We start from the raw sequence: 13,505 nt of genomic DNA on the forward strand, positions 1-13,505 counted from the left end.
CTCAAGTGACCCTGAAAAGCATCTTACTGACTTAAATTGTTCAAAAGAAGGTTCTTAGTTTGCATTAAGTCACCATTACTGACTTCAGCATAAAGAATGCTGTGTTTTTTACTGAGACATCATTGTACAGTTCCCTGATAAAATATGAGCTGTATCCTAAAGTACAGATGAAATTAGCTACTTACTCCTCATAGGCCTTGTGAGAGCCTTCCATTACTGATACTTTCAAGGAAAGCTTTTAGAGTTCCCTTTGGCATCACTGGCTAAAATGTTAAATTCTTTGGGCCTTCCTTCCCCTGCACTGTAGGTATGAGCAATTGAGATTAATTGACCACAGGCACTTGCGTAGTTGAGTATAGGGAGCTTAGAAAAATTGAGAGAAAATAGGAGCTGAGGATTCAGAAAATCAAAATATCAAACAGAAAGCTGAAGAGAAATCAAGGAGCTGAAGTTAAAAGGCAAGGAGTCTTGCTTGCCACACGGGTGGATAACAAGGGTGTCAATGCCCTAATCTGGGACACATGTGGTGCTTAGGTTGCACTGCATGCAATGTGTGTGTGACTGTGGAAAGAAGGTTCATCAAACACGGGGATATTTTCATACGAGTTTTTTAAGAACCTTCAAAAGTAATCACATATACAGACAGCTGGATTTTATTTTCCTGTTAAAATTAATGTGTTATTAATACTACCCATGTATATTGTGCCTTCTTAGACAAACTGCAAAAAATGTAGGATATGTACCACAGACTGGTCATGCCTACAACCTATAAAACAGGATGAATAAAGAGTTTTTTGACAGACAAGGGATGTCTCCCCATTTGCCTGATCCTGGAGTTTTATTCTCCAAAAATCAATTCAATTCCCTTCCAGGTACCCAGGTATTACAATAGGTGGGTGAATTCCAGTTGAACACTTATTGATTGCTTGTTGCTATTATTACTCAATCCCTCAGGTAATTTTATAGCAAAATAAAAATCATTATGATCAACAGCTTTTTTAGGGTCGTTTCATGTGACTATTCAAGACAAGGGAAAAGATTGTTTCTTTTATGTTTGCATATAGTCTATCAAATATATAGAATACTTAAAGAGCTGATGCTTAAGAATTAATCCCATATTTGCAGAAATACCAGGAACTTTAAATTTCAAAATTGATAAGCTTTCTTTAGAGTATTTCATTGAAAAAGTAATTAAGGAAGTAAATTATCCCTCTGCCCTGCCATGGAAAATATTAACATCTTTAATTAAAAATATCTAAACACAAGAGACTGATTTCTGACACTTTCAGTCTCCCTAACCATCATTTGTCATAAATTGCGCTCAAAGGGACTGTGATAATCTATTGATGAATTTCAAGACTGGGCTAAACATCAGCAATAAATGGCAGCCAGTTTCAGCAGTACCTTAAGATAGCTTTTTATATGAGATTTTTATCAGCTTTTATTGTGACATATAACCTGCTAAAATGGTAATTTTGTTAACATCACTTCTCTACTTGCTTTAGAGAGCAGGAAAATTAATTGCTTTCCTAATCTTTATAGAGCTGATAGCTTTGGGATACTTAGGATATTGATTCTTTGTTGCAGTGACAAAAAGAAATCCCAATTAAAAGAGGTAATTTTGAAGATAGTTTGCAGTTGTTGGGTAATCCCTCTTTTTGTCTGATTGTTTTCTTGTCAATCACCTGTTCCATGACAAAAAAAAAACATTTTGCCAATAACTCTTATGTTTTAGGTCAGTTTTTCTTCAAAGATTCAAGGAACAGACACATCTTTGGTACTTTCCAGACTGGTTTTGATAAGCACTGAATTTTGCACTAAAACATCAGACCTCAGTGGGGTGAGCAAAAGAGCAGCTCTGAACTGATTGAATAGCAACAGTTTGGAATTTTCCCCTTTCGTCAAGTGTTTTGTATGGAATATTACAGTACCTCTATTTTATAGGCGAAATCCAGCCAACATTTTCTTTCTAATGGACTTCTTTTTACTGATATGAAACATGGAGTAGTGACCCTTGTCCCAACACTAAGAAGTTCATCGATCATTATGAAAAACACATTTTGAAAGACATAAAAAAGAAGTGAAAAAAAACACATTACGAGGGATGCCTGTAAGGGTTCATGGAGAGTGAAAGCCTCTGGTTCATTATCAGGTTAAGTAATATTCAGTGTAGTAAATATCAAATAAAAACTTCACAGACATTAAGGACTGGGCAGCAATGGAGGCAACACAGAAGACCAAAGAGAGGGAGCCCTTGAATGAGTCTCAGGGTTCATTCAAGACACCTGGTTACAGAGGCATGGCTTATTTCTCCTTGGTCCCTCCTGATCCTCCTCTTTCCCCACATTTGACCCTTCTCAAAGGGCAAAGACATTCCATGGTAAGTTTTGCACAGTGCCACAAGCACCATCAAATATCCCACATTATTTGTGTTAGTCTTGTTTTCCCCTTTGTGGCAGTAACAGAGCTTGAGCTGATCTTGGAGTCTGCAGGATTTCTCCAGTTGCACAGCGCCAATGGAGAAACTGAACGCCAGTTCAGTCCATAAACACAGCACTTCATGCAGACACACAAAAGGCTGGTAGCTTTGAACATCCACACTGTAGATTTAAAAAAGCTGATTTTGATTCATTAAATCCTTTACATGAGCAGAAGAGTAAGCCCTTGGGCACAGCTTGGTTCTCTTCAGGCAAATCACTAAAGCAGGCAACAGGCAACATATGCTTGGGTATCTCTAAAATACGTGAAAAGTATTTGTCCTTAAAGATGTCTATATGTATGTGTATAACTTCAATTTTTATAATAATAGCACCACCTTGGGCTGTAGATTTCTGAATGTGTCTATGACTGCAGTAGTGTCTAAACTCTCTGTTAGTCATTAAAGAGAACAAAGTTTGATTCAATTGCCTAAATGTAGACACCTGAGGCATCCTGTCATGCCTGGAGCGTTCACCTAGGTGAGGCAAATGTAATACAGGACAAGAGGGAGACCTGTGCTCTCCTTTGAAAGGAGGAGGTGGGGGCCAGGGAGGATGCCCTAAGACATTGCAGGTGGGACAAGTTTTCTGCACCCTCCATCCATACAGTCAGTAGAGCTCGCAAAACTCTCTAATCAGATATAGGGATGTGTTTTAGGGTGAGCTGAATACTTCTGTTGACTCCTCTGAACATACAGCTTAGAGCTCCTTTTACTCTAAAGTGGAGTTTAGACACAGACCTAATTTGAAGAGAGACATGTGCCTACAGTACATCAGGGAAAGGCAAAGACAGGTTTGCACATAAAACTCTCTCTGAAAGTCCTCATCCTCCATATGGTTAACGTCACATGTGACAGGTGTGTTCCTGTGGGGCTGACCAGCCTGGGAATAGGATTGGCACAACAATGAATGAAGACCATGTGCTTTTCAAGATTACAGATGCTTTTCTCTGTCTTGTGTAATTGTGTTTAAGTACTGTTCCAACAGTAACAGAGAAGAGTACCAGGCTTCTCCATCTCACGTGTACCTTTCTCTCTCAGTTGTTTCTGAGAATGGTACATAACCTTAAAAGTGATTTTGTTTCCTAACTTATAATCCTGGTGATTTCCAGACAGCAAATATAAATCCATTAGCTTTTAGAACTGATACTTCTTTGAGTAGTTCTTTTATTTTGATTTCATCAGGCCTTTCTGCCTTTGAAGAGCCCCTTCATGGACAGTGGTTCACAGTATTGGCTACTTGGTTACCTGTTATGAGCACTTATGTGAAAAAGCACACATAGCACACATGGCTTTAGCCAAAGGAAATCTATTATTAAAGCAGCTGTATTTTCTAGACATAATAAATCAGTAAGCTCTCAAGAAAATTCTCATCAAAAGATTTTCCACTTATTGGATTTTATTGTGCAATATTCAATTTTTTCTTCAAAACAAGCTACAAATATATGGCTCTTACACTTGCCATAGGACCAAATACAATCAAAGCTTACAGAACATATCTACTGAGTATATTAACATTAATTCATTTCATCAATCTGCTATAAAGTATTTCTCTAGTATTTTATAATAGCTGTTTATTCTAAATAAGCTACTGTATGTACCTGTGAATGCAAGTCAAGTATAAGCTATACAAAGCATCTTTTCAAAGCTTGGTCACCTGGATTTTGCCATTTATGAATATAATAACAAGTGGTATGTTACATGTGCCTTCATAATGCTATTTTTTGCATAAATAGGAACCTAACACAGTATTTGTGCTTGCATGTGTTAAGAACAATCCCTACCTCAGCCTTTTGTGATAAATGTCCACAATGATTTAATTTTTTTATTTTTTTTGTTCATAGTGGCCTGTAAAAGCAATTACCACACTGCTTTTCAGTCCCACGTTGAAATGTGTATTTATTGTTACAGCCACAGCACCTACAGCGGAGCGTTTAAAAATCCATCTATGGACATTACTTAATTTTCTGAAAGCAGAATTTTCCAATTCCTTTTTTTCAAGAACATCTTAACATAATGGAACATGATTAACACTTTTCGGTATACTGATATTTTCCAGATTGAATTCAGTGCTTGGGAGTTTGAACAGCCATGCACTCTATCCACAGTGGAATTCCACACGTTCTATATCCCCAGGAGGTCAAGTGTGCAACACATGGTTAAATGCCTTTCAGTGACAAGGCGCAAGTGGAGTACACTGCAGGGTCACCAGCAAGACTCAGGCAAAGCCAGGCACAGCACTAGTCCTACCACACTGGACCAGAGCCATTGTGGAAGTGGACATGGAGGGAGTAGAGTTCAGGTCAGACTCAGCTCTGCCACCTTCTGCAGGCTAGGTGCACTGCGCTCAGAGAACCACTGCTGAGCAGCGTTGGAGTCAAATGCCGATTGGTACTACAGCAAGGGAAGTGGACAGAGCTGAATTAGCAGTTCCGCTGATCTGCACTGTGGAGAGGTTAAAACACAGTGCTCTTTTGTGGTTTTGGTTTTTAAGTTACAGTCAAATGTAGGGACTATCCTGTGCTCTGATGATATGAACCTCTTCAGTTTACAGCTTTTTTGACTCTCAAACCTTTGTGGTGAAACTCTCTAGTAAATACTCTAGTTACAGAATTAAGAGAGAAGCTCTCTGGTTTTCCGAGAGATTCCTTCCAAAGAAGAACAAAGCAAGATGCCTCTGTGCCAATTCAGCCCATAGTTAGTGACCTGCAGATCTAACAGCATTCATTTCAAATCACTTTGAACTGAATCAGTATCCCTTGGCTCTGATCCTACCATAGGAAAAATATATCCTTTCAGTGTTTCACATAAAGTGACTCTAAAATGACAGCAGCAAATCCTCATAACCACCAACAGGACAGAACTTACTTGTGAGTAACAAAAAGTAACCTCCTCAGGTTGAAGTACTGATCAGGTTGATCAGTAGTGACCCAAAGCAGCCCTCCTAGTGAGGAGGTTGACTTTTGATCAGTTACTATCTGTAAAGAATAGAAACTTGATGTTAGCCATAAAATGATATTGCTATAAAAACAAAAAAAAAAAAGAGAAGTGTTTGGCTCAATAAAGCTTCACTATCTGCAGGAGTTTAGAAAGGAGGCTCCTGCTTTCATTTATAATGAAGGCTTGGCTACCAGAATAATTTCCATGCAGATACACAGCCGTCAGAACAACAGTGAAATGAAATTTTTGCTTTGCTTTATCTCTTCTTTAGTACTTGTAATTCTTTACTATTGCTGGTTTTTACCTCTACATGGAAAGAGGTCAATCAACACAGAGAAGAGGGGAGAGTTTCTTTACAGCATGGTATGAACTAAATTTGACATTTTTTTTCTGAGACTAGAAAGCATATTTTTCTAGATTTTGAGTTTCTATAAATTGTGACAGATTGATATCTGTCAGACATGGTGTAAAAAATGAAAGGTTGAAGCTCTTCAGTGTTTAAAAAATATGCCAAACACACTGGCAAGTGCTCCAGACGTTGACTCTATACCACCATTTATCTACATTACCTGAAAGTGGGAACTCCAATGTCAAACAGTAAGTCTCCACGAATTTAGTGGAAGGATTAGTCATTTTGCTGTGAGACAATAAACTTCTTCATGTTCTTGCAGAAAGAAAGTAAAGCATGACCATATGCACTCAGCTGGTGCTAACTGAAGCTAATTCCATATACCTGAACAGGAAATCTTGTGAAGTTATTCTATCAATATAGACTATATACTAACTCAAATATAAATGAGTATAGTCTATATATAGTCAAATATAAATTTGATATAGTCTATATACTACTCAAATATAAATTTACTAGCCAAGCCAAGGGATCAATATTAAATGTCAGTAAGATAATTTTTTTCATGATATATTTAGAAACACTGTGGTCACAAGATGCCAAAGGAATCAATGGCAATTAGTTGCTGGAAATTCTCTGCATGTGTCTTTCTGTGCTTTGGTCATAGAATCATAGAATAGTTGGGGTTGGAAAGGACCTTAAGATCATCAGGTTCCAACCCCCCTGCTGTGGGCAGGGAAACCTTACACTAAATCATATCACCCAAGGCCCCGTCCAACCTGGTCTTGAACACTGCCAGGGATGGAGCATTCACAACCTCCCTGGGCAACCCATTCCAGTGCCTCACCACCCTCACAGGAAAGAATTTCCTTCTTATATCCAACCTAAACTTCCCCTGTTTAAGTTTTAACCAGTTACCCCTTGTCATGTAACTATAGTCCCTAATGAAGAGTCCATCCCCAGCAGCCCTATAGGCCCCCTTCAGATACTGGAAGGCTGCTAGGAGGTCTCCACGCAGCCTTCTCTTCTCCAGGCTGAACAGCCCCAACTTTCTCAGCCTCTCTTCATACGGGAGGTGCTCCAGTCCCCTCGTCATCCTCGTGGCCCTCCTCTGGACTTATTCCAACAGTTCCATGTCCTTTTGATGTTCAGGACACCAGAACTGTACACAATACTCCAAGTGAGGTCTCACAAGAGCAGAGTAGAGGGGCAGGATCACCTCCCTCGACCTGCTGGTCACACTCCTTTTGATGCAGCCCAGGATACGGTGGGCTTTTTGGGCTGCAAGCGCACACTGGCGGCCCATGTTCATTTTCTCATCAACCAACACCCCCAAGTCCTTCTCTGCAGGGCTGCTCTGAATCTCTTCTCTGCCCAACCTGTAGCTGTGCCTGGGATTGCTCTGACCCAGGTGCAGGACCTTGCACTTGTCATGGTTAAACTTCATGAGGTTGGCATCAGCCCACCTCACAAGCAAGTCAAGGTCCCTCTGGATGGCATTCCTTCCCTCCAGCGTGTCAATCGAACCACACAGCTTGGTGTCATCGGCAAACTTGCTGAGGGCGCACTCAATCCCACTGTCCATGTCACCAACAAAGATGTTAAACAAGACCGGTCCCAACACCGATCCCTGAGGGACACCCCTCGTGTCCTGGGTTCAGCAGTAGCAGTCATTTTTCCCCTTCTTGGTAGCTGGTGCAGTGCAGTGTTTTGAATTTCAGCTCGGGAACAGAGCTGATAACAAGCGATGTTTTGGTTTGGCCAAGGACTTTGTGAGCCTCATGCTCTGCCAGGGAGGAGGGGAAGCCGGGAGGAAGCAGAGACAGGACACCTGACCCAAACTGACCAAAGAGGTATTCCATACCACAGCACGTCATGCCCAGGATGTAACTGGAGTTAGCCGGAAGGGCTGGGAGACGGCAGGGTTGGAGGAGGTATCGGTCAGAGCTTGGTCGGGCTAGGGGGGGCGAGTTATCGGTCGGCTGGTGGTGAGATGATGTATTCTCTTCCCTTGTTATTTCCTTTATCATTATTATCATTGGTGGTAGCAGTAGTGATTTGTGTTATACCTTAGTTACTAAACTGTTCTTATCTCAACCTGTGGGAGTTGCATTCTTTTTGATTCTCCTCTCCGTCCCTCCGGGAGTAGGGGGAGGGCAAGAAGGGGGGGAGTGAGTGAACAAGTTACCTGACTGGGTTTAAACCACGACAGTTCTTTTTGGCGCCCAACGTGGGGCACGAAGGGTTGAGATAACGACAGATCTGACTGGATTAATAGTCATTCGTCACAATGCTGATTTATTGGCTCTCAGAGTTGTTTTGCTTGATCTCACAGCTTCAGAATGTTGTAACTTACGTAGAGCCGGTATTTGCTGTGATAGTGTTTATCAAGTATGGGGCCTGGGCTAAGGTTCTTGTCTCACTGTGCTTTATGGCAATGGCTTGTAATACGGGCGGGCTCCAGCAGCAGGGCGGGACGGACGTGGCCGTGGACTTGTACGTGGCCGTCCGGCTGCTCTTCACCGGCCTGGCCCTCACCCTACTCTCCATCTTCGTGAGGCTGCGGGGAGCCGAGGGGGAGCGGCCCCGGGAGCCGGCGGCAGCCGAAGCGGCCCGGGAGAGCGGCCCTGGGGACCAAGCGGCGGCGGGAGCGGGGCCGGAGGCCGCGAAGGGACGGCTGCCGGTGGAGGAGGTCGGGGAGGTCGAGGGGAGGAAGGAAGCGGCTGCCGAGCAGCGGGAGAAGGCGGCGGAGGAGCCGAGCCCCGCGGAGGAGCGGAGCCCCGCGGCCGAGCCCAGCCCCGCGACGGCCGAGAGCGTTTCCCGGAAGCCGCCCGCCGAGCCCCAGGAGGACGCAGGAGACCAGGCAGCATTTCCCAGCAAGGCAGAGGAGGAAGAGCTGGACTCGGGAAAAGAGAAGCTGGCGGTGGGAGAGCCGGCAAGCACAGCGGCTACACCAGCCCCAGTGACAAGTACAGCAGCATCAACTGAGAGTTCTGAAGGTTTTGAATGGCCTTTGGGTACCCTTGGGACCTGCCTGCTGATTGTGATGGGGATCAGCATGTTGGCACACACACAGGCTGTGTTCTACCCACGACCATTTTGTCTGATCTCAAAAGTTAAGCAGAGTCAGGTTTGGGTCTTGTCTGGGGTTAGACGAGGATATGGGGGGACCAAGAGGTTTTCCCCAAGGCTGGACAGCCAGGAGTGGCAGGGTGTGTGGGACAGTATGGGCAAGTATCTAGTCCACTGGGCCCCTCCAGTGCTTTGGAAGCATTGGAGATGGAAGGCAGCTGTATGGAGTCCCCAGCAACAAGCTGCAGAAACTGCTGAAGGGGACAGTGAATTATTTTAAGCCTGGTGGGCCCATGGCACTTCAGGCCATCAGAGCAGAGATGCAACACAGAGATGGACTCATGATCGAGGGGTGGACTTAGCAATGGACACTATTGCCCAGGTTATTCACGAGTGTGAACACTGCACACAGTCTCTCCTGCTCTGGAAGACTGTTTACAAGAGATGGAGCCTGACATCATGGACCAGATGGACTCAGCAGCTTTATAGGGACTGGTCCATGCACTGAGATAAGAGTGATGGTATATTGAAAATGTGGGATCTGAGCATGACGTGAATGGTATGGAATAAGGGGTGGATAATGTCCTGGGTTCAGCAGTAGCAGTCATTTTTCCCCTTCTTGGTAGCTGGTGCAGTGCAGTGTTTTGACTTTCAGCTCGGGAACAGAGCTGATAACAAGCGATGTTTTGGTTTGGCCAAGGACTTTGTGAGCCTCATGCTCTGCCAGGGAGGAGGGGAAGCCGGGAGGAAGCAGAGACAGGACACCTGACCCAAACTGACCAAAGAGGTATTCCATACCACAGCACGTCATGCCCAGGATGTAACTGGAGTTAGCCGGAAGGGCTGGGAGACGGCAGGGTTGGAGGAGGTATCGGTCAGAGCTTGGTCGGGCTGGGGGGGGCGAGTTATCGGTCGGCTGGTGGTGAGATGATGTATTCTCTTCCCTTGTTATTTCCTTTATCATTATTATCATTGGTGGTAGCAGTAGTGATTTGTGTTATACCTTAGTTACTAAACTGTTCTTATCTCAACCTGTGGGAGTTGCATTCTTTTTGATTCTCCTCTCCGTCCCTCCGGGAGTAGGGGGAGGGCAAGAAGGGGGGGAGTGAGTGAACAAGTTACCTGACTGGGTTTAAACCACGACACCTCGTTACTGGTCTCCAGCCGGACATTGAGCCGTTGACCACAACTCTTTGTGTGCGGCCAGCCAGCCAGTTCTTTACCCACCGAGTGGTCCGTCCATCAAATTGATGTCTCTCCAATTTAGAGACAAGGATGTCGTGTGGGACAGTGTCGAACTCTTTGCACAATTCCAGGTAGATGACATCAGCTGCTCTACCCCTGTCCATCAGTTCCGTAGCCCCATCATAGAAGGCCACCAAATTGGTCAGGCAGGATTTCCCCTTAGTGAAGCCATGCTGGCTGTCACCAAGCACCTTGTTGATTTTCATGTGCCTTAGCATGCCTTTCAGGAGAATCTGCTCCAAGATTTTGCCAGGCACAGAGGTGAGACTGACTGGTCGGTAATTCCCTGGGTCATCCATTTTCCCCTTCTTGAAAATGGGGGTTATATTTCCCTTTTTCCAGTTGTTGGGAGCTTCACCTGACTGCCATGATTTCTCAAATACGATGGGCAGTTGCATAGCAACTTCATTTGCCAGCTCCTTCAGGACCCACAGATAGATCTCATCAGGTCCCATGGACTTGTGCACATTCAGATTTTTAAGATGGTCTCGAACCAGATCCTCCCCTACAGTGGGCGCAAGGTCTTCATTCTCACAGTCCCTGCGTCTGCCTTCCAAGTCTTGGGTGGTGTGGTCAGAGCATTTGCCAGTGAAGACTGAGGCAAAAAAGTCATTCAGAACCTCAGCCTTCTCCAAATCCTGTGTAGCCAGTTCTCCTGAGAGCTTCTTGAGGGGGCCTACATTCTCCCTAGTCTGTTTTTTATTTGCTATGTACCTGTAGAATCCCTTCCTGTTATCTTTAATGCCTCTAGCTAAGTTTAATTCTAAGTGGGCCTTAGCTTTCCTAACCTGGTCCCTAGCTTCTCGGACAACATCCCTGTACCTGTACTCTTCCTGTGCCACCTGTCCTTGCTTCCACTTATTATAAGCCTCTTTTTTCATTTGAATTTTCCTCAGCAGCTCCTTATCCATCCAAGGAGGTCTCCTGGCCCTCCTGCTGCACTTCCTTCTGGTTGGGATGCAACACTCCTGAGCTTGTAGTAGGTGATCCTTGAATATCAACCAACAGTCTTGGGGCCCCCCTGCCCTCTAGGGCTGTATCCCATGGAACCTTACTAAGCAGGTTCCTGAAGAGACCAAAGTCTGCTCTCTTGAAATCCAGGGCAGTGAGCTTCCTGCACGCTCTTCTTACTGTCCTGAGGATCTCCAATTCGAGCATCTCATGATCGCTGCATCCAAGGCTGCCCTGGAGCGTCACATTTCCAACGATCCCGTCCCTGTTGGTGAGTACGAGGTCAAGCATGGCACCTCTCCTTGTCGGCTCCTCTATTACTTGCAGAAGGAAGTTGTCTTCTACACAATCGAGGAACCTCCTGGATTGTTTGTGCCAGGCCGTACCGTCCTTCCAACAGATGTCAGGGTGGTTGAAGTCACCCATGAGAACAAGGGCCTGTGAGCGTGAGGCTTTTCCTATCTGTCTATAGAGTGCTTCATCCACAGTTTCTCCTTGATCAGGCAGTCTGTAACAGATCCCCACAGTAATGTCTCCCATAGCTATATTCCCTTTAACCCTGACCCACAAACTCTCTGTGGACCGCTCACTTGTCCCCAGACAAAGTTCCATACTCTCCAGCCTATCCCTAACATAAAGGGCAACTCCCCCTCCCTGCCTGCCAGGCCTGTCTTTTCTAAAGAGCCTGTAACCTTCCATTCCAACACTCCAGTCATAGGAGCCATCCCACCATGTTTCTGTGATACCTATTATATCATAGCCCCGTAGACGTGCACACATCTCTAATTCCTCTTGTTTGTTCCCCATGCTACGGGCATTTGTATTGAGGCATCTGAGCCGAGCTCCAAATGAAGCCGGCCCATTGGCTGGAGAGGCTGAGATATCTCTACAGTGCTCCAAGCATTTATTATAGGTTCTGGCAACTGCAGACACTTGAAGTCAGAATAGGGAAAGATACACCATTTTAGGAAGCTGGTGGTGCAATACCAGAGACCCACAAGGAAAGGCATTTAGGAACAGACCTAGTGTTTCATGATGAAGAAGTTATTGCTCTCTGATGATTTATTAAAAAGGAAATAAAAAATGGCTGAAAGAGGAAAAATATACACAGAATAAACAAAGAAAAACATGAGAAAGGGGGAAAAGAAACAATTTCAATTCCCAAACTTTCCAGCAACCACAGAAGTTGAAGACTGGGTGCAGCTGAAGGTGGAATTGTCATGTGCCTCTCGGTATTGCTCCAAAGATTTTAGTACCCAAATGGGGCAGGATTTGGAAATATACAGGATGTTTACTCTGTAACTGTACAGTGTCTCAGGCTATCAAAGCAGCATTACATTTTTATTTAAGCCATAAAAAGCAAGCGCTGATTTCTCATGGCAAAACTGTCACTTAATGCAATCGCTGTTGGCAAAATGAGTAATACTTTATCTCTGAAGCAGTAGGAAGATCAGGTGCATATGTCCCTATTTTCTTGCTTCCATCAGCAGTGTTGCTTGTTATTTTATTGCCATCTGGCAAGGACAGCAGGATCTACTAAAAAATATAGTTGTTAGTTTTTCTTTAATAAAACATGGTTATCCAGTTACCATTGGCCCACAACCAAATATGAAATGCATGAAGTGTGATTTTTTTGGATAGGATTTTCTGACTTAGTAATTTTGTATCCTGTCATTTTTCTCCTTTGACAAATCTTTTTTTCAAGGAAAGTTGTTGACCCATTACAAGAAAGGGAGGAAATAGCCCTTTTGTTTCCATTACTATAGCCCTGATGAGTTTCAGTTTTCAGTATTTCATCTTATAAAGCAAGCTCAGCTAAGGAAATACCATTTCTCTTTTGTGCAAATAAGTTTTTTAAATACATCAAAAGACTTGGTCAAGACAACAATTGTAACACTGATGACAGCACAAGAAATAGCCAGTACAGTCGGCTAATGAAAAATGGTAGACTCTTCTTTTTTAATGTTATATGAGTGCAGCTGCATTGACTTAAATAGCATAAATTAGTACTACTGGCTATATCAGCTACTGGCCTAAGGTCTGAACCTGTCCCAGTTGAAATACTTAGCATAGTAATTAGAAAAACAGTCAATTCCTGTATGTCCCATTGTCATGCACATATTCAAATAGCAAAACAACTCCCACAGACTGCTTATAGAGGTGGGAGGGAGTGGAATTTCACTTTGTGTGCCAATCTAAATCATGGATTATTTTAAGCTTTGTAGAATTTCATGTCATTTTTTAAGAAAAATATGTATGTTCTTGTGTAGAAAAAACATCTTAGAGTTAAACCTGCAATATTACATAGAGGTATTGGAAACAAAATAGACTGACTTCACTCTGAATTATTACTCCTTGTTGAATTGTACTTCATCTGGTCCTCAACTTTCTTGCTGTAAAAATGTATCTCCTGACTCCTGAAAGTCATTTTTCAAAATAAAAGATCAGGCATCACTATTGTTCACAAATATC

The sequence above is a fragment of the Pezoporus occidentalis genome, unplaced genomic scaffold, assembly GCF_034315485.1.
Source record: "Pezoporus occidentalis ecotype Australia unplaced genomic scaffold, CSIRO_AGI_Poc_V1 ctg3, whole genome shotgun sequence".
NCBI lineage: Eukaryota > Metazoa > Chordata > Aves > Psittaciformes > Psittacidae > Pezoporus > Pezoporus occidentalis.